The sequence below is a fragment of the Balearica regulorum genome, chromosome 10 (assembly GCF_011004875.1).
Source record: "Balearica regulorum gibbericeps isolate bBalReg1 chromosome 10, bBalReg1.pri, whole genome shotgun sequence".
In the NCBI taxonomy this organism is placed as follows: Eukaryota; Metazoa; Chordata; class Aves; order Gruiformes; family Gruidae; genus Balearica; species Balearica regulorum.
In genome coordinates, this window is record NC_046193.1 from 16,840,041 (window position 1) to 16,867,202 (window position 27,162).

Here is a 27,162-nt window from a genome sequence, read left to right on the forward strand (position 1 = left end):
AATTAAGACGATGACATGGGTTGATTAGACCGAATCTCCTCCCAGCCCGGCTTGCCTCTCTGCTTGATAGTGTGATGAAGCTACTGCCCCACTTCTGTCACCCCAGTATGAGGCCAGGGAACAGTCTGCCTTGTCATAAATCCAGGCTTTCCCAGCAAGATCAAGGAGGAGGGCGGCTGTGGGAGGCCTCCGTGGAGGCAGGGGAAGCTGTAGCAAACATCTGAAAATTAACTGGATTCCTGTTTACATTCGATATGTCTACACATATGGGCACAGGCAGCCATGCGCTCACTCGGCCCCGCGTGGGTCCCACCAGATGCGAGCTGCTCGCAGCTGGGAAGTCCCCTTTTTTGCATCACTGAGTGAGTTAGAGCTGCCTCAGCGTATAAAACACGGCTGCGCAGCTCCCTGCCTGGACTGCTTCGCATCCAGATGGAGATAGCAAAGCAAATGTTTGCACCTGTTCATGCAGACATATATTCAGAGATTTTGCTGACCATGTCAGAAATAAAGCCTCTAACACACAAATTCAATGAAAAATAGGATGGGCAAAACACCGCTCCCACATGCTTGCAAAGCCCAGTAGGAATCAGATGTGTTCATCCTGTCGGTTCAGGGTGTCACACGCCGCTTTCTAGTCCAAGCATGGGATGAGCACTTCTTGCTCCTAATAGCATTACCTCCTCTGCCTGCTGGAGAGGCTTATCGCTTCTGTGCTGAGCACCATGCACAGGCTCGTAGCAGATGCACCAGTACTCCTCCTTCAGAGGGGAAGTGTCAGCATCAGTTTAACTCCTTTTTTACCACTGCTGGAAAACACAGTCAGAATGAGTCCTTCACTGAAAATGTTACATTTGTCAAATTGGTAATTAGCTCATGCCAAGGATTGCAATTCCTCATGGCTATCTGGTGCTCAGTCTGACTATGCCAATTTAAGACACCAGCAGAATAAGACTTCTTTCTACAGCTTCTGGCTGAGGATTGAGCCTAGATTAATTTGACTACTTTAAACTTGGAGCTTATGAGTGCAAATTGAGCATAATGTGGTTTTTTTCCATTAATATTTTTCATAGTATTTCCCTGGAAATTGTCTAAAAACTGATGACAGCACAATCTACTTTCTTAGTTATGGCCTTACATTTATTATTTTCTGTAAATGAAAAAGGAGAGGGAGAGGTTTAGATTTGTTTAGTATTCTTCAAAATTAAATACATCACCATGCAACCATGTGCAAAAACAGACCCAAGCTTTCATCAGCTTCTCTTTTCTCTTCTGGAGGGTTAATAATGTCTCATATAAGAGGTTTTAATCTTTTTAACACTGTCTTATTAGGGAAAAACATTAAACTTCTGCACTGCATGTTAATTCTTTGATAGTTCGGGCAGTGTGCAGAGCTTTCTGTCTGTTTTTAAATAGTGGATATTCACCCTACATCCAGGAAAAAAAATCCTTACCTGGAAATCACCTTCTGTGCAATTACCTGATAAGATGTCAAATGAAGCAAAGCTTCATTACTTCTTTGGAGGAGATTTTCATGTGAAAATAGCTCTTCTTGCAGGGGGTTGCCAACTTTTATTAATGGCTATTCCCTCACATTCTTTTGACTATGCACAATTACTACTCCCATGGAGCAGGTCTTGCCCAAGGGAGAAGAGCTAGTAAATTTGAGGGGGTGGCCGAGGTAGCAGTGGTGTGGAGTCAGGTCATCTGTTACCCACCAGGTCTATCCAAGAACAATAACAGCAGAACTCCCAGAATGCAATCAAGTGCATTCTTCTCCAGGGTGATTAAAGAAATATTCAATTTGATGCAACTGAGGTACAAAAGCTCTCTGTATCCTTCTTCTGCCAAGCATGGAAGAATGCCTTGCTTTAAATGATTTACAAAAACTCCTGTATGCCAAAGACATATCATTTACATAGAATCCAGGCAGCTTCATGCAATCACTGCTTGCACATAATTGTACCAAAAGTAATGGGGGGGATCTAAATGGAGTAAGTCAGCTTATCAGTGATGAAGGTTTATTTTACTTCTCCCAAAGGAAACCTATGGAGATCAGCTAGAAATCCTTTTTTCTCTATTACAGGGACAAATCTGAAATGAAGAATAAAAGAAAAATATTTCTTAACTCTGATCTTGTAACTGCACCCAGTTTAAATCTGCAAATAATATAAAATTGATATAAAGCCACTTCTAATTAAACAATACAAGGTGGAAGTAGCAATGAGTGAAAGATTCAAGCAAGCTGTGAGTTTGTTTTGTTTTCCTTGTTTCTCTCAGGCTTCTGCTCCCAAAAATCTCTAGCAATGATATAAATCACATCTGTTTCTTCAAAGCATTGTTAAATGTCCACCAGGAGAAAATAGCTTTGTACATCACTTAACAGCAGTTGTGCCCTAACATATTCAAAATCAATTATGCCTCACATCATGCAATCTCAACTTTTAGCAGTTATTTGTGGTGCTAATTTAAGTGGTCCTGGATAATTAGAGGATCCGTGTCTCCATCATTATAAAAAAATTATGTGTGCTAGGATTTGTACAGAGGTACTAACGGTATTACAATCACAGCAATTTTAATAAAGGCCAGATTGTGTCTAGCTCTAATACTCCAAATCTTTAATGAATTTATCCCACAATATCCACAGAAGATAATTAAGCGCCTTTATCCCCATTTTCTATCAGTGGGGAGCTGAAGCTCAGCAGTAACACAGTTTAGATGCTCAGAGACATAAGCATCCTGCTTACCTCCACTTTTAACACGCACATTGGGGAAAAAACAACATAATCACATGGATGGTGACAGAAGTCTGAGCTTCTGACACCAATGTACCCGTGAGCTGGTCTCTGTCTTAACGGACAGCAACGTTTCTAGGGCCAGTCTGGCTTCATCAGGGAGGATTCACAGACACAAGCCTTAAGCAAGCTATAAAATATGGTGATGGGAAAAAATAAAAAGACTATAGGAGATTTGCCTGCAGCAGGGGAAGGAACTTGCCTGAGGAGGGTTATTGTTTCAGAATTGTTTGATGAAATAATAAACAAAATACTGCACTGCTAATAATTTCTGTAGACCCATGACGCCTTGCAATGCAGAGGAGTACGCATACTCCCTGCCCAGAAAGGACTTTCTGCATAGTTTCAGTCTGAAGAAATACGCACTCATTTGTCAATGACAAAAAGCTAGAAGGCAATTTCTTAGCCCTAGTGCTTTCTCTTGAGCAGAAATAGTCCTAATGTTTAAGGTGTGTAAGGAGATTCAAATGGTTTTAACACTCAGGCCTCTTCTAAATTGAATTAAAACTGCTCTGAACCAATATTGCAAAGAACAAAGGTCAAGGCTTTATTTATATAATACAAGGATGTAATGCAATAACCGGCTGTTTGAGACACGTAAGTAAAAGATCAGGGACAAAGCTGCAGACAGGATGTCAGCACTGCACAGGGAATTAAACATGCAACTCCCTCTCATTAATTACCGGCACGCACATCCGAATCACCATACATCATTAGGAAAGCATACCCAACGACAACTATGATTCATACTTTACCATTAACAATGCAGTAAAAGGTGAAAGAGGATGGTGCTCTTCCAGCACCATTAGGTAACCATGCCTGTGTGTTCTTCCCATACCCAATCTGAAATGAAACAGTAGCCATGGAACGACATGGTAGGGAGTAATTTTCATAACCTCCTGAAAGTATAATTTTTAATAACATTACAGTGTTATAAGTAAGTATTCCATACCAGTTTTCAGGCACCAATACAATATTTTTCTACAAAACCCTAACAAAAAGTAAATATTGCTACACCTTGCAAGATCTCCAAAAGCACATTCTGTTTCATCATGTCTGTCAGAGGCAAAGAGATTTATAAGCTCAGAAAGACCTTGAAAATTTCAATTTATAAATCCTATCTTTGTGCAACTCCACTCCCAAATACATCTACAACTTCTTGGAGCCTACCATATACGTTCTGGGTACAAGAATACATCTTATTTTTATGCCAAACATTCTCTATGTTTTTGTCTAAAAAATAAACACACAGTTTCAGCAACAATAATGCAGAGAAGAGAAAAACATTTCACTTCCCCTACAATATATATAAAGGGCAAATTACCTTACTTATTAAGATGAATTGCACTCTTAAATATTCTCATGCAACTGTTATTGACATCAGTAGAGGAGGCGTGCACACAAAAGGCTGAACTTGACCACTAAAAACCCCAAATGCCTAGATTCAGTCAGAGAGCAAGGAACTGTCCAAGAGTTGACACCTCTTGCAACAAAGCTCCACGTGAGGTCTGCGTACTATTGATTATCATAGTAAAAGTGAGATGTTCATGAGGTAACAAAAGAAATTACTCAAAGCATGGAAAAGGAACACACATCACATTTGAAATTATATACATTTGATTGAAATATCTCTGACAACATAGAAACGTTATTGGTTTGGTTGGGTTTGCTGTAGGTGCTATTTTTTTTTTTTAAATTGAAGTATCACATCGTAGTCAAATGTTGATTTTCCAGTTTGTACAAGACTGCCACAAAGACAAAAATCCATCTTATTGTAACAGAACGTACCTAAGGCTTTACTGCATTATTGTAAGAGCCTGTTGACATTTGGCTTTGTCCTCATGACATCTATAACTAATGCAAAATTGGAGCCCTTATCAAGGGCTTTAAAACAAAGTTTACCAGCATTAACTGCCAGGTAGCCTTTTTCAAATATTTTCCATACACTTTCTGCACTACATGTGGAAAATGAAGCTCTTCATGTAGACTGATGGAAGAGATCCATCAAAGCTGTTCTGGTAACCATGTGTACCCTATTTTCCCAGGAGCAGTGCTCTGCTGGCAGAGAACAAGGACTGATGTTCTTTACCTCCAGTGAACTGTAGTACCCCATAGGCTAGAAGAAAACTGAGCCAAGAATCTGCTCTTCAGCTGAGCTGTTTTACATGTGAAATCACCAATTATGGCTCATGTTCACCTGTGGAGTCTTGAAGGAAGCTGTGCTTGGAACTAGGAACTCTACTCCTTCTCATCACTGGTCTCCAGAAGATGCAGGTCAAATATACACTGTTTGTAGGCTTTGCCCAACTCTCAGGACAAGAGGGTCCCCCTCTCATGCAGAACAGCACAGGATCCCTCTCCCAATATCTGAAAGTGCGACAGTGCCCATAGCCACCTCTCACCACTACTGATGTTTCACAGCTAGTGATGATGAAAGTGGGGGAAAGCTTTCTGCTCTGTTTCCTTGCCCTTGTAACCAAAAATCAGACAACATTAAGTATGTCATTCATTGACATTTCTATAACATAATATTCAATATATAAATTTCAATATATACAAAATTTGGATAGAGTACTTTAATCCCAAGATTTTTTTTTTGAAACACATAACTGATATCTTCAGAAATGGAAGACAATGTTTTACCTTTTATGCTTTATTAGTTTTTGCTAAGCTGACAACATATCTCCAAATTACCAAATGAACTAGGAAGTTTTCAGTCAGTACTATTTCATTATAGTCACCCCAATACAGCTTTGAGATGTAAAGGCCTGAAATTACGACACAGAAAGTGATTAACATATGAGTTGCAAAATTTCTGTGTTAAGAATAGTGATTTTTTTTTTTTTTATATTACAATTCAGTTCCTCAGAATAAGAACATGCTCAGCTTCCTGAGGTTTTTTTGGCAACTGAAGATGCAGAGTGTGCAGTAGACCAGCACCCAATTAGAGCCGTACTTTAATATCTATGATCTCCTGTCTCAGCCTGCTTAGGACAGTCTCTCAAACACTAAAGTCTACCTTTAAGTAAGTATCTTTCACTCTCTGCTCATGTAGATTAGAATTCTGCAACATAAACTACTTCATATTTGAGTCTCTGCTGAGCACTAAGCAGCTTTTTATGAAGGTAAAATTCACGAGTCCAAACCATTCTTTGATCATCTTTTTCAGAGCCTCAGAGCTTCAGACTGCTTGAGTCCTGCAGTGCATTAACCTGCGCTCAAGAAAAGCGTCCTAGAGTCTAGATCAACATGAAGGGGACACACCACTCTAAGTTTGGTTCCTCTAAACAAAATAAGGAGGTAAAGCCCAGGTTTCTGGCCATGCTTTGAAAGGTGTTTCAGCCAGTTTTCCATTTAGTTGTCTAAATGCGAGCAACCACACAGATTTTAAACAAGCAGTCTTTAACAAGCTTGGTGATGTTGCTATGCACAAATGATCCCTCAAGAGGGGAAAAAAGTGTAATGGCTGGTTTGGGATTGATGGACTTGCTGCAAGCCTGTGCTTAAACAAAAAGGTGAGAAGAAAGTGAATGCGCAGAAACACACAGCCTCAGAGAATGGGATATAAAAGAAAAAGTAAAATGAAACGTTCTTCATCATTGCTCAACACGAAAATAGTCAAACTTTTCATGTACAACAAAGATTTAAACACTACGTTGACAGAGGAAGTTATTATTCCAGCTCTATGGGAGAAATCCCATCCCAAAATGCAGCTAAGAAGTGGGAAACCCCCAGCGACTGGACATTCCTTAACTCCATGCCCATCTTGTGCATTTTGACGTTTCATGGGGTAGGACTTCTGCCTGCATGATGGCAAGCACAAAGGTCCTTGTGTTTGCTTTGGGCCTCCAGCTGCTATTGTAACACACAACAACAGAAGTATTACTCACATTCTTTCAGCAGTACACAGCAAATCTAGGGAATGAACTGCAACAATCTGAACAGAGGGTCCAGTGTGTCCTAACCAACAATTCTTCCATCCTCCTTGAACAGCCATTACAAAGGAAGAAGAAACAGAAGCGGGAGCAGAAGACAACGACAGAAGGAAGAAGGGAACAGACAGAACTTCATACAGACCAGTCTCCACGGGAAGCCTTTCTGCTGTCCTGAGGCACCAAACTGCTGGAATAGAAGGAAGGTCATAAAAACCAACCAGCCAACACCACAAATCAAACTGCACCAAGCAGCTGATTCCTAGAGAATATGGATGGATGCAGCACAATGGAGAGGAAGAAAAAGTGATGCCAACATCTTGCTTAAATGAATACATCAGCTGAACTTTTTTTTTTTGCAATAAAAGAAAATCTAAATAAATGCAATGTGTAAAATAATTCAAGAGTTTATTGGCAGAGAGGAGAAAAAGCTACTACATTCTAGGGGTGTTTTATTACTGCCTGCTTATGAATTACAAACCAGTGAGCTCAAGGGTATTTAGAGCAAGACCACTGTAAGAGGCATTTGTGCTATCCAATGCCTTAAAAAAAATACAGACAACTTCTGAAATGTCTCTAACTACATCTTAGGAAGCTGCTGTAAGAGGCACACAGTTGCTTGGAGGTCATCAGAAATAGGATTAACATCTCCATGCTGAGATACACAGAGCTCGTAGCCAGCTACCCCAAAGCTGCATTTGCGTTCTGCAATTTTTAATTAACAAAGCATGCAAGTAAAAGCTTCTCCTGTGAGTACAGGGTGTGCGATCCTACTCTCCCTGAGTAACCATTTACAAAATGAAGAGTCTGCTCTTGGAAAGGGCAAAATCCTGTCCTTCCTGAAATCAGCTACACAAATCCTATTGACTTTTGGAAGTCTCTGATTTCAGTGAGTGACACAATCCTACAGCACCAAAAATCACGCTGCACAAAGGGAGAGAGATCTGTTTTGAGTACTGTCATTCTCTGTAGGACATGTTAATCTTCGTAGGGCTGGAGATTTTTTGAAGCTGTTGACAATTTAGAGTTTTCTGGCTCCTGCTCCCAGCTCCTCCAAGACCTATCTAGCCATGATTTTGGTTATTGTAGGTACTGGAGAGCTGTTCTTTTTCCTGAGGATGAGAGATCACCCCGGCTTCCCTCCACACAACATGATCTTGCTCCTCCCCTTCCAACTTCCCACCTTTCCACATCACTTGTTTGCTTGTGTATCTATCCATCAGCTAATCCACCAACCTTCAAATTTCTTTTAACACAAGCTGTACTATAGCATCCACAAAGCTTTTGTGCAGGTAGAATATAAAAATCAAAGAGGGATTGCTTCTCCGTGCTGCATTCATGTCAGAGGTTACAATTTCACCTCGTCTGGACCCACCCAAGGACTAGATCTGTCCTTGGAGTGCTCAATTTTATGCAACATTGCTCCCTACAAGCCAAGTACACTTATCAGGATTGAGAAGCACAAAAGTGTCAGTGGGGCCATCCAAAGCCCTGTGGAGGTCTCCGACCTCCTCTTGGGAAGACAGCAGCTTGTGGAAATAGGGGAGCTGCAGAGCCATTGCTATGCAGAAGCAAGCCAGGTTAGCTGTGACAGAGAGCAGCCACCGTTGACTGGCTGCTTGGTGGCCTAATGAGGTGGTCAGCAGATGGGTGTCCAACCTCATGCAAAACCATCACCGCAATTGGAAGTAATTGAAGGTCTTTTTGCCAGGCTCAGCAGGGAAAGCAAGGAGCAAAAGGGCACAGGTGAACAGCTGCTGGGGCTCAGCCATGGTCCCCTCGGGGTCGGGGCACACTGGTGGCAGGCTGTGGAGGTTTGCAACGCCGCTGCCTGCTCTGGGCTACCCCTCCAAGGCAGGGTGCAAGCCCCGCCGTCACCACTAAAAGCCATTAAAATAAACCCCAGCAAAAGTGTTGCTGACATCCCAGATTATATAAAGGGCCGGTTTTAGACAGCAGCATTGCTTCTGTGTTGTTATAGACTCCCTTCCACCCTTCTTACTCCATTTCTCATCAGTGGCAGTGGCTCAGGTCTCATAATAGAAAGTTCCATGCTTGTCCTGGTCTCCTCACCACACACAGAGCAGGAATTTGGAGCAGCATTATTGTTTGGGGTACTTCAGAACTCAATGTTCTCCTGAATGGGTTTTTCTTTTAAAAGCATTATTATTTAACAGTTTGATTAAAAATAATACTGAAGTGTGAGAAGGGGCACTTGTGACACACCAACCTGACCTACTAATTTAAATTTCCAAGTGCTCTTAACACAGAGCTCCTGAAATGGAGGACATTTAATAACTGTATTTGCTAAGGACATGCGGAGGAGTATTCTTCTTGGACCAAATTCTTTCATTTTTTTGATATAGCTGAGACTCTCAGAACATCCTCTTATCCCCAAGCTGCAGCATAGCTAAGGTGCAAACCTCATCAGCTCCCAAAAGCCACAGATTAAGACTGCTCTGAGTTATTGCAGACACCAGACTGGCAATCCCGGGACAAGGCACATCATGCAGGGCACCGGTGAGTCTCTTGAGCACGCAACCACTTCCCCTGCAAACAAGGAAGGGCAGAGAGGGCTGAGCTGAGCCAGGATGCTCACGCCAGCAAGGGCACAACTGAAGCTTTTGGACAGGGCTATTGTCTGCACCATTCACCAATGATGAAACTAGGAATTCCAGATGTTTGCCCAGGCTAAAGGCATCCAGCACTCTCCAAGATCAGTGTGATTGCTCTAAGCACATAGCATGTTTTTCTGCTGTGGGTATCTAGCAGTCCACAACATTAAAACAAGTCCAAAAAAGCCTTTGTTGACTTTCCTGTAGCTGAAGATTACTTAACAACCAGTATACTACAGAACATCAGTGCACAGCCACTTTCTTAAATTTTTATGTATTTCACCTGCTGAATATTGGCAGCCTTTTCACTGGGGGACAGTACGACCTCAACATTGGGACTTTGGCTCAGAAATCATCAAAATGAGAGAGGAAGCCACAATCTCCCACACTCACCCTTCTTCCTTCAGTTATTGTTAATGCAACTGATGCTCTGAGACATTTAAGTTCTCTGGGCCACTTTGCTCCCTGACTCAGACATTTTCTCTTCACCATAAGAGCTTACTGTATTTTGGGTTTGCTCCAGGATGGAGGGAGCAGTTGGACAGCCTTGGTGATGTGAGACAGCAAACGTGGGAAGAGCAGGAGTCCCAATATAGGACAAGGAGGTGACAGAAAGATGAGTGTGCAGTTCAGAAGTAGGGACTGAGAAACGAACACAGACAGGCTCTACCACATCCCAGGATTATTAGAAGTACAGAAACATGAATGTACAGAATGGCATTAAAAAAGTTTGTCTAAACACCGGAGGAGACAAAGCAACCACTTTACAGCGTGTGCATGGTCAAGGCAACTGAACCCTAGAGACAAAAGGACTAGCACAGAAAAATAGAGACTGGGGTCTGGAGAAAGGACATGCAACAGAAAATCTGATTAATCTTGAGGGTAGAACATCTGAAATTCAGTCCATGGGGAGTTTGGAATAAAATTACCATTACATTTTGGAGAAAGGATTAGAAGTTACAGCATTCTTTATACGCAGGAGATAAGAGAAAAGCATCAAAACAATATTAAATTTTTTCCAAATTAGGCAACATCTGAGATTCCCATTCCTTGGTCCCTTGAGCTGCCAGGTACTCATCTTTCCTTTGGCTCCAGTAACGCAAGAGCGCGCCAGGTGTCCCCAAGCCCATTCCCAGGCTGTCAGGAGGGCACAGCAGAGGAGCTAACAGTCTGGAACCTCTGCAAGGAAACCATGGAGCTGGGTACCCTCAACCCAGGCAGCTGCTGGGACATGTCTGTGCTAAACCTGCAGACACCAGAGCCAGGAACAGTCTGAATGGCTGGAAGGCACTGAGCCAGCAGACCCTAGAAACCCAAACTCCCTGAGAGCTTGCCAAGCAGCTTAGCAGCAACCAGGCAAAAGGCCAGTGCTTCAGAAGTCAGTAGTAACCTCTTCTCCACTTTGGTATCAGCTAGGCAGTCTTCTCTTACAGATATTCTTTACGATTCCCACCATGAAGCTGCATGCATGGCCACTGAGGTGGGTCCCACACCCTGGTTCCTACCAGTGCTCAGAGCTGGGTACAGCAGACAGTTGTCTGGATGTGACCCCAATGCAGCCAGCACATCTCCTTGTGTCGTAATCAGTCATATTTGACACTTATTTCCCACCCCCCCAAGCTAAGTTTAATGCAGATTGAAACAATTGTAATCCATTCTCCCTGCTCTGCATTCCAGTTTGCGATTGCTTTGCCTCCATCCTTAGATAACACACATAAAATTCTCAGGGACATTTTGTAATAGATAACTTTCTAGTTCTTGTATGACCATTTACTGCTATAGGATATAGTTGCTACGTGCCCATACAACATCCTCAGGCAAAATATCCTGGTAAAACTTACCACTCTGGAAGGCTTTATAGCATCTACGATCCCAAGTGAGTCTTTGAATGTGTTTTATTGATTTGTTTTGACTATATATGAACAAAGGATTGAGGATCTATCCTGCAGCTTTAACTTAGGCTGGTACCGTATTACAGAATTGGGCCTTCAGTCCTAAAGCCAACAGCAACAACAGACTCAGATATGACCTTTACATGAAAGAGTTGTATGAAGAATGAGGTATGGTAAAACCCAACTCCACATCTCCTCTTACAACACACACACATTCCCATCCGCTTTCAGGAGCTTTGCTTCTACCTTGTTCCTGTAAACTTGAAAATAAAAACACAACAGGAGAGCTTTGACTGATTTTTCATGAGATATTCAAGGGATTTTTTTCAGTGGTGGGTTTTTTTTTGGTGTTTGGTTTTTTTTAAAATCACAATGAATTTTATTTTCCCCACATTTCTCTAACATCCTTTTCCCTACAGTCTGTCTGTTTTAACCAACCTCCACTCTTCCCTCTAGTGCCCGACACTGCTGTCTTTGTCAGGAAAGGCACAGAGTTCAGGTTTTCCCCCCTCCATTTCTCTTTGGACCTGACACTGCTTCTGACCCCTGCTCAGCCTTTGCTTTGAAGTGCTTTTTCTACTCTCTGCTTTCCCACTGGATCATGTTAACCTTCCTCCTTTCCCCACTCCATCAGTTGGCTTCAATAAGCAAGAGCTGCTCACTGGAACCTCCTCTTTTATCTTATCAGCGCTCTTCCACTTCTCAAAATCCCACCTTACACAATAAAATAGTTTGGCGAGCGCTGCAGAAGCCTGGAAGCCACTGCTAAATACCACACGGGGAACACCGCTAGCAGCACGAGACAAGCTGGTCAAATAGGTCTCACATTCGATCCATGAAACTTTGCAGCAGCATCTAAAAGCAAGAAGCCACGTGCTTCCCCCTCCTCAAGATGACTGTATTTAAGTGTCCTTTTTGCCAGGTGCTGCGAACAATGTTACCCTTGCAGAGGCTCTGCACCTTTGCTCCTGCTCTACTGCAGTCTTAATAGAAAAAAATCCCACAAATTTGGCTTAAGTATAGATGACTGATTTGATTCAGTCTCCTTGGTGCTACAGCTCCTAGCTGATGGATGTTCAGGTCAAAGCAAGAAATGGCATCAGCACAAAGAGAAGGGTTTGGCTCTCACTTCTTAAAGACTCACGAAAGCGTTCCAGATCTATAAATATTCACGTTATTCCCACAGAGGGGCAGAAAGAGAATGATTTGTATCCTTCTAGCTTATTCAGTTAACACAGTCCCATTTTTCAGCATTTCTCAGTTGGATAAATACCATGACAAACAGAGGAAATCCCTGTGAGAGAAAATACATTTTAAAGTAAATTGCAGTGATGTGTAGCTTAAGTATTTGCCATGGTACATGAAAAGTATCTCTATTCATCACATTAACACATGCTGACCAGTCTCCATTGATGCCTTTTTTTAAAAGATACGAATAAAATTTTCACTATAGGAAAAAAAAAGATGTGTATGCTATATGAACATGCATACATAAACATACAGACAAAAATACTTTAAAGTAGAAGACATTATTTTAATTACAATAGTAAGGCTTGATTTATTTTCTATACCTCTTTTGCCAGAAAGTTAAACATCTCAAAATCTGAGTCATGTTGCCCGAGGATCAAAACCAGAGAAAATTTAAAGCTCAGTAAGCATTATAACTCCTTAACCACTCCATTAAGTGAGAACTGATGATAACATTTAAATAAAAATGCACAAACATTATTTTGCTCAAAAATCACATTGCACAGATAAACTAAGAGCTTTGGGAATACCCGTGTTAACACAGCAGGCCGAAGGACTCGTACAGATCTCTCCTCCGATCTCCTAAGCATTTTTCATTACTGCTTATTAGATTATTAATTATTTTTTAAAGGATTATTATAGTTACAAATTCCAGCTCAGGCTTCTTCACTCGCCACTTGAGAATACTGCAAACGAGTGCGTTTCCACACGCGTACGTGATCTACATACGCACATGGGTTCACAGTTCCCGGGAGCAGCATGCGAGCACCCAGCCACAGCACTCAAACGCATCTCCGTGGATAAGGCTGGGTTTAAGTCACCCCTCCCTGACATCTCCGGGCAGATTAATTCCTCTGTGCCATACTGATGCAGCTGTAGAGGCAATAACAGCCTCTCCCTGCTCCCACCTCTACCTACCTTGGGCAGTGCAAGTGTTTAAGGAAATCTCTACTACTTGGCCTATACACGCCTTTCACCTAACACAAATAGATGTTTCTTGCAGTTTCTCATTTTCTAGCTTCCATCATCATCATTCAATTAAAGGATATCTGACACGAGTCATTAAAAATCCATCCTATGAAGCTGTCCAAAACACAAACCAGTCAAGAAAAGGCACTGGGAACTAACTGTACATGTGGAGAGTACAGCCCCTCAATTCACAGCTACTAGCTTGTTTACATGCAGTGACAACTTCCCACCTTTAAAAAATTAAAATAATACATACACACACACCCACCACCCATTCACCTGTCTTGCTGGCAAACAGGTTGGGGATAACCAACTTTGATCTCCTCGTAGTCCCTGTGAAAATCAAGGTGGCCAAGGCCGTCGGTGTGGCTTTCCACACTTTCCCAGTGCTGCTCCTCTGCTCCAGAGCAGCAGGAGACCCGGCTGGCCCTCGGCAGAGCCAGGTACCTCAAGGATTTCAGCAAGGTGAATGCTCACGATTATGGAGCTGGCTAACAGCCATCACTTATTTTACACTGGCCTTAAGCAGCCTGCAGGCAACCAGCATTGATCCAAAGCTGTTGTGTATGTTCATTTTGCCCGGAGGAAATCAAGGTAGGGGAAGGAAACACTGGCAGAACTCACGTCTGGACTCTGTACACAAATATTATCTTGCACCCTCCCATTCTGGCTTATTTTCATTGCATTATATCCTCGAGGTCTCAGTCTTGCTGTGCTGGACAGCGTAGAAGATGAACCAGCATCGCCCCCATGCTGGGCAGAAGCGGCCATGTCCTTACATGTAAGTTCAGGGCACCAGATGAAGGTGGAAAACCTGAGGCCCCACCAAGACCAAAGGGAGCTGTAACGGGCCGTTCTGTAAGCTGTTTCACCACAGCACGAGAGAAATGGCTTTCAAGAACAAGGAGTATGTACATTTTGTACCATGTTAAAGAGGGAAAAATAGCAACAAGGACAAGAAAAGCTTGGGTTGTGAAGGATGTTCCAGCAGAGGTGACTAATGGTGTTGAAAGAAACCCCAACTGTTGTTTCAAATTTCTTTCCAATTAGCCACAAAGTTACTCCCTCCTTTTTCTTTTTTTTTTCCCTTTTCTTTTTCTTTCTTTTACCTGTGTTTCATTTAGAATCAAGGTTGGTGATTTGTGTTATGACAGCAAAAATAAAGGATTTGTGTACTGTATGCATGGGGATTTAAAGCATCGCCTTTGATGGCTCATTAGCTGCATGTGGCTACATGCAACACTGCTCGACTGAGATATATTGCCCAGGATTTAATTCCAGAATAATTTCAAAGGCATTAAATTGAATGCTTGCCCTTTTCACCATGGTATTTAAAGGGTACTTTGTATGCCAAGCTTAAAACAAGAGCAGAGGAAACACAGATGCAGTACTGGTGGAGCGTGTACTGAACTTTGTTAAAATGTTAAACATTTATTAGAATTATTTTTTTCCTTAAACAAGATAGTGTTAAACCAGTTGTTACTTCAATTAACTTTCTTTGCTACAAGGGAGAAAGGAGATTTTTTTTTTTTAAAAAAACTAACAAACAGCTCTCAGAACTAGTGAACAATATCTCATTTGTTCAGTAAGACTTAAAGACAAGAATGGTCTCAGGCTTGGAAAACTAGATGTACACATTTCTGTGCTGACTGAGCAAAATAAACCAGACAAAGCTTCTCCCACAGTAGAAGGGAGATCAAACCCCAGAGCTGAGCTGAAGGTCACAAGTCTCACAGCTTTCCAGGCACAGCCTCTCCGCTGCTACTCCTGCGGGAGGGTGACTCAGGTACCCCCTGACCAAAGCCGTGGTGAGCTCTCAGCTTACAGCCTGGCAGGGAAGTCCAAGGATGGGAGCCTGCCTCTGATGCATGAAAGCAACCCTGCAAAACACGCTGCACTCATCTACTGCTGATCTACAAACTCTGTTAAGACAGGGAGCCCTGTATTTTTTCATTTTCCCTCCATCTGCCTCATTGCTCCAGTTTGAGGGATGCTTATGTGAGAAAATTCACTTTATCCAGTTTACAGTCAAACTTTAATTCTGAAATGAAGCAAACCCCAAAGCACAATTTTGCTTGAACTTACCACAGGGATGTACAATTGATGGTGCAGGGGCAGCAGCCCAACACTGCCTGCCTGCCCGGTCCCTTTGCTTTCAAGCCAGCCCTTATCAGCATTCTTGTGTCACAAACACATCCACATTTCAACATTTGGTCAGGAAGTGCTGGTACAACGCTTTATAAATAACATAGCTACTTGTGCCATTTTATTTTATATGTGGTTACAATTGGCTGGAGCTGGTGGTTCTGCTAGAGCCTGAAGGACAGAGGACATTACTAGAATTTGCACCTTGATTTGAAATTTGCACCATTTGGGAAATGCACGTGATTACCTAGAGCTGTGTTTTCATGCAACAAAACTTGGGCAGTAATACACTGCAACTCAGCTTCAGCTGGAAGCCACATTTTGTTGCCTCAAACATGGGATTTTTGAGCAGCCGCTATAAGAAAAAGATGCATGAAGCAGAATAATTTGTTTGCATTTTTGAGCCCATTTCGGAGTTCATCCACTAGGAGTTGAGCTTTTAATTAGCAGCTTATTCCACACAGATGGGGGACTTTCCTGAAAAAAGGGGAATTTTTGCTTTTATATGAATCTGTTCATCTTAGAGACTCTCCTTTCAAGCTTAGGATGGTTGGTAGAAAGTGAGTCTGCGACATATACAGGTCCCAGTAGCAGTGCGGTCAGTCTTTTCCTAGAGCTTCACCCAGAGCCACCACATCCATATTTGCACCTCTTCATGCCCGTAGCTTAACACAGAACTCCTCCGGGCCCGAACAACCTCCCCTACCACTTCTGCTCTCCACAGCCCCAGTTCTCGTCCTGCAGCAGTATTACCCCACGTTTTCCCCATTTACTAAGTTACCCGGGCAGCATACGTGGGTTTTTATAATCACTGTTTACAAACACAACACTCTCCTCCAAGCCTTTCTTAAAGTCTACCTGTATTGTGGTGCCTTACTAAGAGAAAAATACAGAATTAGTTTGTTGAGGGTTTTTTCTTTTCTTTTCAAATTGCATTTGTTCTAGGCATAACAAGAGATCCTGGTTTTCAACATTATTGCAATACAAATAGTAAATAAAGTAATAGCAGAGACACACATAAAAGACCAAAATCCATCTCAAAGGCAGATTTCTATGATGAATTATAGTCCAAAAAAACCATCCCAAAAAGCCATTTTAACCAATTTGATTCCAAGAAGCTATCTTAAGTCCACTAACAAAACAGCATTATCAGAGGGACTGAATTCCTTCACATGCCTGAAAACACAGGCATTTCTGCCCTGCCTACCAAAGGAAGCACAAAGGAACAAATCCATCCGAACACATGGGCTGCACCTGGCTTTGGCTCTCTGCTGTGCTGAGCAGCAGCAGCAAGTGCAGGAGGCAGAGGAGAGGTTGCCCAAAGTGTTCTTTCTGGCCAAATTCCAGCATATACATAATTTAATTGTGAATGTTGCATTACCTGTAACCACTGTATAGCATAGTTATCTCAACTATTTAGTAACTAATGAAAGCTATTTACAATTAAACCATTTTGCCATGTATAAGGGTCTGCAGAGAGACCCTACATTGCACAGGAAGGTCCCAGCTTGTCACAAATGTGCAGAACTGAGGCTGGTCCCTAGAGGATGGAGCTTGGTTTGGTTTTCTAGTTGAGATTCAAGTTAAACATAAAACATATGCCCAACTTTTAGTGTACCCAAAATGCCATATCAAAGGCATTTCACCCCAACCATGGGATGTTTTGACTGGAACACCACCTGAAGGTACAGCCTGTGGTACATAATGGCCCTGCAGAGTTTTCCCAATATCTACTATTTTATGTACTTTAAGGCTTCAGCTTCAAATACACAGAGTGTAAAGTCCTGCTTTTACAAGGTTTCATGGCATGTTGAGGAACGAAGTAGAAGTGTTTGGGGCAAGTGATTTACTGACATGAGGTTATCCAGAGACTTAATTTGTCATGCATCTCACCCACATGCTTTTCATTCTTTTTCAGAAGTGGTGGCATGCTGCACACCACCAGCAGTGAAAGGGCTTCCCTTTGCACAGCAGCAATTCATTTTTCTCAGCTCCTCTCCAGCTAGATATCAATGATTCCCCAGGATCTGCAAAGCCTCTTTAAGATCCTGTCAGAAATATGGAAGCCTCCTTTTTCCTACTGCTCAGTTAAACACAGCCTCTGCATTCAGATTATCCAGACTAATCTGTACATCAATCTCATTCCTTCCCTGCTGATAAAATACTGTGTGTCAGAGTGGTTTAATCCAGCGGTCTGCCAGCCACAGTCTCATTCATCTGCTAGGATGGAGGCAGCCCCCCATGAGCAGGCTTGAAGTGATGCCTGATCCATTGATGCCTTTACTTTTGGAAACTAGATTATTCCAGTGCCTAAAGACCAAGTCCTGTCCTGTACCTTGCACCAGAAACCACAGCTGGGAGCGGAAGAAAAGACACCCAGTAGATTTGGACCTGAAGTGAGACCTCCAAAAGGTTTTGTTTTCACAGCAAACCCATCAGCTTTAAAGTGCTTTGTCCAACCCTGGATCCTTCTAGGGCTGTGCAAATACTTGACTGCCAGGAGATGGATTTTATCATAGCAACATCCAGGAGAACAGTCAGTTCTGACATTTCATGTTTACTCTGACTCACTCCTGTAGCTTGGAGATTTGCATCATGATGTCTCCATTCATGGTGAAAACCATCACGCATCCTCTGCCTCAGTGCGCGTACAAAGCTTTATGCCTGCTCTGTCTTTCAAATACTGGTCATCAGATAGGGGTGTTTTTAGGGAGTTAAAGTTCCCCAAAACAAGTATTTTTCTCAAAGACACTACTGGATCACAACCTGCAAGTGACCAGCAGCTCCAGTTATTGCTCTTAACAGAGCTATTGCTGATCATGCAGAGCCTCCTGTCTCCCACCGCAATTATTCTGCATTTCATGTAAAGTCATTGAAAGATTGGAAAGTCACAGAAAACAACTGCAGGCAGAAATGGCTACTTATTTATTTTACAAGGATATGCTAGCAGTTAGCACAAACTATCACGTTACAAATATGTGCTTGCATGCAGTAATGTGAACCATAAAAGAGATTAATTAGCGATGCAAACCTAAAATAGATTAATTAACATACACTAAACCAGGCATCATTTCCTCCACAACCTGCTTGATTTTAATCTAACTCACTCTATAAAAGTTTTTTTTCTTTGGGTTTATGGTTTGCCCATTTGTATCCTCCTCCAAAAGATACTTTCACAGAACAGCTCAAGAAACACTGTCTATACCAGTAAGGACTGGGCCCTTTATGGCAATATTTATTTAAAGGAGGAGAATAGCTGCATACTTATTGATTTTGTAATGGGCTTTCAAAACACAGAAGGGATTAGTACCCAGCTCATCCCAACGCCTGAACTCATGTAGCTTCTTCAATTAACCTGCAGAAGTAATTTAATGATGTGTTCAATGAATCCCAAAAGTAAACGGTGGGCACTTGCAATGCGCTCAGACAAGATTACAGCGACAGAAGAGAAGCAGGCAGATGCTGGTGGCCAAACCCAAGAGAAATATCTACTGAGCCCTGAATCCTTTGCCCATTTGCCTGCGACGATTATGATAATATCCCTGTAACACCTCAAAGTCCCAGCTGAGATGCAGAGCTGACATGTTAAATACCGTAAAGATACAGAAAAATACCATAAAGATACAGAAAAACCAAGTCAGTCTGGATGCCAAAGTGCTTACTGCTCTCTAGGAAGAGACAGACTGGAAGAAGCCATCCCTTTATTTCAACCCAGGGGCCAATGTTTAGGGATGTAACGGACCAAACCTGCGCTGTGCTCTCAGCTTCAACACAAGCTGCAGCAAGGTCCAAGATGAAAGAGGGAATCTGAACATGAGACAGAAATAGAACTTGCTCTCCAGGGCTGCAGTCTGCAAATCTGGGGATGTGCCACATCCCCTGGATGTTGGGCACAGCTACCTTCACATGCTGCTGTCACTCTGGGTGCTCTTCTGGCCTGTATCAATTACCTTGGGATGCTCTTTGTTGCCTTGTGTGCCCACAGGCCATTGTATGGATAAAAAGAGGCAGTGAAATTTTTTCCACACCTTCTACTAGAGAGAGACTTTCTCTGTATTCATCTGCACTTTATATCCTATGGCTCTCTGCCACAGATTTGTGATAAGTGTAGAAGCAGCTCTTCCTTACAGTTTAGCTTCTTTAATGTGAAATAGGGATAAAACAGTCCAGTTCCAAACCCAGCCAGAACATATTTCTTTCAAAAGCAGTAAAGCAATTTTAAGATATTTCCTTGGAGCAGAGGAAATATGAAATACACCAGAGTCTCCAACTTTAAAATAGACTTTGTTGTATTTTTTTTTTACTGTGAGTAGTGTGACATATACCAATCACCATTATAGACTAATAAAAGGTAAACTCAATTTTCTGTCACCAATAAAGTTTTAAACATGGACAACACCCATACAATTCTATAAAGCCTGAGTGGATTCATAAAGCTCCTTTAAAAGCACATAGACCCTCAAAGAGAACGTTCCATAGGGGTATAAATTATCCAGCTTTACTGTAGAAGGGATATGCTGTGCATCATGACACGCTCTTCAACGTTGCCTGAACTACCCCTCTCAAAAGGTTAGGGATTGCTCTTCAGTACCATTGGGTTGTTCAGCAATAGCAGCCTGCCTAGCAACACAAAATCTTCAGAGCAGAATGCAACCCACCAAGAGAATACAAATAGTTAATTAAATTAAAGCAACTATTACTCCATATTACATAGAAGTCTGCAGGGCTCAGCTGAAATCATGATCCTCTCTGAAAATAGAGAGGATCTCTGTCCTGCAGTCTCAGTAGAGAAGACAGACACGAAGATGGAGGGAAAACATCACTTAGAGGCAATACAGCAACTGCTTGCAGATGCTGAAAGTCCTGTGAATCCTTTCTGAGATTTGTTTCTTGAATGTGAATGGGTGCAAGACTTAGGAGCAAATTACGTAGAGGAGACAACCAGGGAAAAAGATAGGCAGAGAGATGGCAAGGCACAGCAGAGGCATGGGAGGGTCATACCCACAGGTAAAACAGGCTAAACGTACTCAGCATTTGCTTGCCTGCAGGGAGAAATAACTGCACCACAAAGTCCAGAAACCATCCTGGCACCAAATAAGATGCGAGGTGCTGCAAAACAGGACAGGGGTCACTTGGCTGCTACAGCTATGGGAGAATGCTGGGAACCAAAAACTTTGGGTGGCAAAACATCAAATCAACTTTCTAAAGCAGAATGAAAACTACAACAAATACTCTGGAAGAATCTGAGTCCTTTCCCTCGGAAAAGGAGGAAAGGTGGATGGCTCCATGGCCACATGCAAGGTGCTGTCAGTTCATAGCAGGCAGGAGGATGTGGAGAGCCCTGCGGAGCACCCCAACAGTTAGGGCAGGCAGTGGGGCTCAGCTGCCCATCAGATGCTCACCCTGGAGCACTCTCAGCAGCGTGAGCAGCAGCTCTCGAGCCCTGTTGAAAGACCTGTCCCGAGCGCACATGCGGATCAGACCGGCTTTATTGCCGGCACACTTGAAGAAAGAGCCAAAAAGCTTTCAAGCACTGATAAGAGATTTCTGTGAGGCATGCCAAGGCGGCAAAAAGAAAAAATACTGTGTTTTGCTTCTGTCTGGAAATGTGGAAACACTGTCCAAACCAGGGAAAAAAGGCCTCTGGGAGTATTTGAATTAGAACCCAAGGACCTGATTAAGGAAAACACTTTAACATGCTTAAAAAGCTTTGCTGTATTAAGACCCAAATCAAGCAAGGTACAGATGTAAGGTAATTAGAGAAAGAGGATTAAAGGGTCAGATTCTTTCTTCATTTAGGAAAAAGGATGCACAGAATTTACCATTTTGCAGGGCACACAAGATAGAAGCCATTAGCCAAGGATTTCTCTCCCCAGTTTTCCTCCTCCCTGCTGTGTGGGGCTATCGGGGCTCTCCCACGCCAGATGCTTGGAGGTCCACTCCAGATTGAGACATGTTTGCCCTACAGTAACAGCAGCATTTACTTCAGTGTAAATATTAGAGTATTATGCCATGGTTATACTGTAATCATCAGAAAACAAGAATGCTCTTTTTTTTTTAACCCACAGGCCACTGCAGTTGGAATTAAAGAAACAAAACTGCAAAACCAGGAAAATGACTTCATGTAACAAAAGCGAGACCACAATTTAGGTTTGTCCATTCTCAAACTTGTGCTCTTTTTAATAGGCCACACAACAGTTCTCTTGTGGCAGCAACAAGAATTTAATAGAAATCAGTACTTTGGTCATTTTTTGAGCTTTTTAGACATAATTGTTTTGAGGATTGGATATATCAAACAAACATCTTTTTAAAAACCTACAAGACTACAGGACATACACACTGTTCCCCTTAAATATCAGCCAGTGCAGCGGCAGCGCAGGCTGCCTGCATCCTCCAGCCACAACAGCGTGCTATGGACCACAGGGATGAGCAGGAGAACAGCAGTGGCCCAGGCAAAGCTTCGCATTATAGTTGTTAGTGTTATAGTGCTGTCTCTAGCGAGGCAGCCAGCATTTTTCTGTGTTACAGAACAGGACTGGCATTAACAGTGCCTGAAGGACTCACATCAAGGGTCAGTCTGGTTCTCAGGACAGCAAGAGGCAGGGACAGGCAGCACCGAACAGGTTTTCGGCCAATCCTTGGTCTGACCCAGGCAGCACTTTGATTTTTCACTGCTGATGTGACTGAAACGTTGCTATCTGCAGAGTCAGTACCATACTTTATCTCCGATTGATTCAGATATAATTCTTGCAATAATGGAGCAAGATTGTGTCATTGACAGGATGCTGATTCATTTCAAATGGCAAATGATGGACTGAAGAATAATGAAATCTGGGAATATCTGAAATCCTTATCCTCTGTACATTAAGCAATCAAGAATCATAACCTCTTAATTCTACTCCTACCTACTCTTTCTTTAACGTCATCTTTTCTTGTCAGGGAAGATAAAACAGATCTGAATTCAGGGATTCATGCTTTGAGTCACTATTGAAGCGTTCATGTTAACTTATTTTACATCTCTAGGCATTGAGTTTTCAGCGATAGGCCTGATAGTGGATAACACTAAAAATTAATGATGGAAAAATATTCAAGAACGCATACAAGAGGGTAGCACTTTCATCAGAAATAGACTTACAAGAGGAAGGCTTAATCAGAGAAGCAGAGTAGGACATAACAAGCGTATCAAGAAACCACATGTCTCCAAACACGCAGAGATTAAGGAGGCATGTGGTTTGCTGAACCCAGCCACCCTTGGTACTGCTGCAAGCCACAGATGTGAGGCAGCAGCAAGATGCTAAAGTTGCCCAACTTAAGGGCTACCCTGAAACAAATGTGTGTCATTACTGAGGCAGATTATAAGTCCAGCTCTGTCACTATCAAAGGGATACCAGTACCCAGGTCACTCAAACCAATACATTGATGTAACAATCACATGCAGGATGCAGCAAGTGATCAGAAGCAGTAACAACCATTGATAAAAATAAGTGCTTTTTTTAAAAATAGGTATTTCTACATCAATAGGAGAAAAGGCAAATAAAGTTTGCTGGTAATTTAAAAACTGAAGATTAAACATTTGCTTTATCTGAGTCTGTGGCACTAGAGTACCATAAAGAAGAATCCTGCTGAGAATTCAAAATGTGTCTTCTAAATAGAATAAAAAAATAAAAATTCATGCCCGAGCTAAAGTATTTGCAAGTAAATAAAAAGCAAACCGAACAACCGAGATGCAAACCTCCCAAACTGGAAACAACATAGGCCCCCAGGAATCCCCTCCTGAGAAGCTTTATTGGTTATAGCTCTCATGAAGTCCTTACAATTTCCCACTGTACGTACGAATGCAAATAAGTTCAGAGGGTGCATTAACAAAGGACATCATACCAGCCCGAGTGATGCCATTGCCTTACACAGCGCGGATGACGTATACGTGCTATTCCAACTGCCTTCCTTAGGAAGGCTGTTATTGTATGAAAACAAGAATTCCCAGCATGGGCTTTGCAAGCCAGTGTCAAGGAGCTGCGTCTTTCCTTTACTGCTCAGGACAAAGTACTCTTGGTAAAGCACAGCTGAAACGGGAGGAAGTTTCAATCAAAGCATGGGAAAGAAGAGCTTTGCTGTGCAACAGGCTGGGAGACATTGAATAGAAAAGGCAGGGGGAATAACGAACTGCTAAACCAGCAGAAACAAGAGGATGAATTCAGCTCCTGCAGACAGTGTTTCACCAGTGAGATAAGGCAAGATGACTGGGGTTTATTTTAACTTGTTTGGTCCCCAACCAGAGCGCTATAAATCTAAAGCCCTGGCTGACATGAAATAAGTTGGTGTTTCTTAGTTTATTGAGCCTCTCACTAAAATGAAAACACCAGGAGAGACCCAGGCACTCGAGCAGAGCTCCTCGCGATAATGCACACAGTGTTCAGCACAGAGGGTAAGTTGCCAAGGAAGGTTATGAAAACCAATGGATAAAGAAAATTTTAAAGACACATCTGGACACTGTTATGACAAGAGCAGTTTGCAGCACATAAGGATAAAGTTTTAATGAAATATTCTTAACAAGAGAAACTTGCTACGCCTAGTCAATAGAGAAAAGGCCACAAATCCTTATCTTTGCAAGTAATACATCACTGAAGCCAAAAGCTCCCCCCAGGAAACACCAGGCTAAGGAGGTGCTGGCAGCAATCGCCTGCCGCTGTTGCAAGCACACCCCTTTGGCACCAGGGAGAGTAAAATATATTTTCCTTTTATTAGAGAGGTATTTATTCACCCCAAGGGGTCTGTTTCTCTCAGAAAAGGCGTGAGCACCAACTGAGCGGGCAGGAGGGAGACAGTAAGGGTCACCTATACATTTTCATTTTGACACCAACCCACACACCAAGAAAGGGGATTAAGAGGAAAGTGAGAGAGCTCATCAGAAATGCAAGATGAAGGAAACTACTGAGGAACAACAACAAAATATCAATGTGCAACAGCTCTCCTCAACTTCAAGCAGTGTCCAGCAGCCCAAACCATTTGATCTGACAATCAGAAGCAAAGCTTCCCCAGGGCACTCATGGAAATATAAAAACATCTGGGTTTATCCAGATGCAGGAGGGAGATGCACCACAGTACATAATGCATTTGGAGTGCTCAGGGGTTACAGGCCAGCTCTTCTGCTGAGCTTGCTGTCTGACCTAAGCAAGAACAGCAGCTTCCACAGACAAAAGCTGGACCAAAACCGCTGCTCAGAGCACAGATGCTGTGATCCAGGTCTGAATTTCACAGGCACTTGGTGGGGAGGGGAGGGCAAGGTGTGGGGAAGCCCCACAGCCTGCTCAGCCCCTTTGGGAGGGTGCATAAACACCTGCAGCTTTTCCCAGGGGGATCTTGTACTGCTTATGGGGTGCCTCTGTCAAATTTTGCAGAACAAACCCGTCTTTTCCAGATCTTCCCACAAGTATCCACAGCTTAAGGTTTTGGGCATGGTGGCGATGGCCTCAAATCTATCAGACAGCTTGAGGCTCCTCCTGTACTTTAAAAAAAAAAAGAGCACTTGGGACATCATTGTTGTCAGCTGAATACCATTATAAATCATGTATTACCATTTTTCACAGAGAACCACTATAAATCAAACCCGTCTTTCAGAGGCAAAGAGTAGAGCAGCACTCCAAACCACACAAAAAGACCATAGATCCCAATATACCTGTGAACTTCAGAAGAAAATTTACATTCACCAGGAACATTTTTCACTCAGGGCAGTGAGAAATCCATATGCCCTTTCCGTGGGTGTCCTGAGGAACAGGACGTGCGAGTACAGCAGCCGGACTATTCTTTGGGGGAAGTTCTAGAGGGTATTTCTCATTAAAGAGACATTCCTGTAAATAAAGGAGACTACTGTATATCATCTCCCACCCAAGGCAGACGCTTTAATGCGAGCCTAAGAGGCAGGACTGCTCAGGCTCAGAATGTGAGTTAAGTCCTTGGAAGGGATCTGGAAAATGCCACCGCTGACAGCGGAGGGGAGCGAGGGGAGGCGGAGGAAGCCGATTTTAAAAGTCACAGGAACAGCAGACTGCATTGTAGACTACATCATGCTGTGGCAGAAGAAAGTGAGGGGCACTGGTGTTCAGTCTTCATAGCTGTTAAATACCGGTTTACCTCTCAAATGCGTGCCTGCCCTCAGCAGAGCTTAGCTTAGCTTCTGCCATCAGCTGCACACACAGAAGTTTGGAATCACTTACAGGACTCAGAATCGTACTTATTGCACATTTATTCAAAGGTAACAATCCTTTCCCTCCACTTCAGGGCACCATTCCCCTTCCACAGGCAGAGATCTTCTAGCTGGAAGGTGACCTCAGTAGGCTCAGCTGGAGTTAGCTGGTCTTAAAAGGAGAACATTATCTTATTAAAATCACCAGAAGTTTATCCCTGTGGCTTTCAATAATCAGTCCAGAAGACACTCTAGGCCTTAATGCTACCCTTCTTAATCCTGTTGAGCAGCATTCTTCCTTTGCAATTGAAATCCTTCTTCCACACAGGAGTAGCAGAGCCAAAGATGAACCCCCCCACCTTCAGCCACCTAAATGCAGGGCATTTAGTGTAAAATGGCAATCTGTGCTCCTGCTCCAGTCAGGCACTGCAGAGAGAGAAATCTTACATACATGGCTTTATAAAAGACAAATCCCACTATGGAAACACCTCTTTCTTGCCATTGCTTGCAGAAGATGCCAGCAGCTTATTGCAGTACTATAACACAGTTACACACAAAAAAAACTATTTCCACATCTACTAAAGTTCAGCAGGCACTCAGTTGCTTTGTTAATCTGAAGCCCTAAAAACAAAAATGTAAATCACTTCACCAGCAGAACTCCCCAAAGGCCAAGTGACTCCATTTTCTTCCAGAAGAACAGTTTGTACAAATCTAAATAGATAATTTAGAAGTTTTACAGCAAAGCCCCGAGTCATCTGTAAAACAAATTCAGACCAGTGTCTTCAAGACAGTTACAAGAGTTTTTGAATAAAGAGAACATAATCACAGCATCAGGCAACAAATTTATTTGACTTACAAACAGACTTTCACAAACTCCCATAAGGTGACCAGTAGAATTGATTTGACCTCAAAAATAGAGGTTTGGCATGCAGATGCAAGTTAATAAAAAAAGTCATCAAAAAAGAATTGCTGAGAACAGACACCCACAAAGCATTAGTAGCAGTATAAAAACCACATGGTGCCAAGCAAAAATATGATATACGAGTGACACAAAAGCAATGCACACAAAAAGAGAAAGACTGGAGAATCCTGATACTGCATTTCAAGCTGAGAATACTCCACACGTCAGGAGGTCTGTATAGAGAAAGATGATCATTTTAAAGACAGTTTCCCAATACTTTCTCTAACAACTCCATAGACAGGGTTACTCAACCTTCTGCATTTTCTTCACACATGAGAGCCTAGAAAATACTATTCTAATAGAGTTACCTTTCTGTCTGCAGCTGGGGAAGGAAGGGAGGAAACTTCGCCCTTAGGTGCTCCAGTTGCCCAAAGATTTAATAGCTTCCATTTGCAGTGTTATGACTGCTTAAGTTAAAAAAA

At 42.5% G+C, this 27,162-nt stretch overlaps 1 long non-coding RNA gene across 2 annotated transcripts; it reads right to left on the reverse strand.

The window, feature by feature from the left end:
- Positions 1–1,237: 1,237 nt before the first annotated feature.
- LOC142603182 (uncharacterized) lies at positions 1,238–27,162 on the reverse strand. Of its 2 annotated transcripts, XR_012837055.1 has the most exons (5): positions 13,708–13,873; positions 4,993–5,162; positions 3,551–3,638; positions 2,833–2,925; positions 1,238–2,094 (listed from the first exon to the last, which is right to left on the reverse strand). It is a non-coding gene; the product is annotated as an uncharacterized LOC142603182 (long non-coding RNA). The 2 variants fall into 2 exon arrangements; XR_012837056.1 differs by lacking the exons at positions 4,993–5,162; positions 13,708–13,873 and adding an exon at positions 27,049–27,162.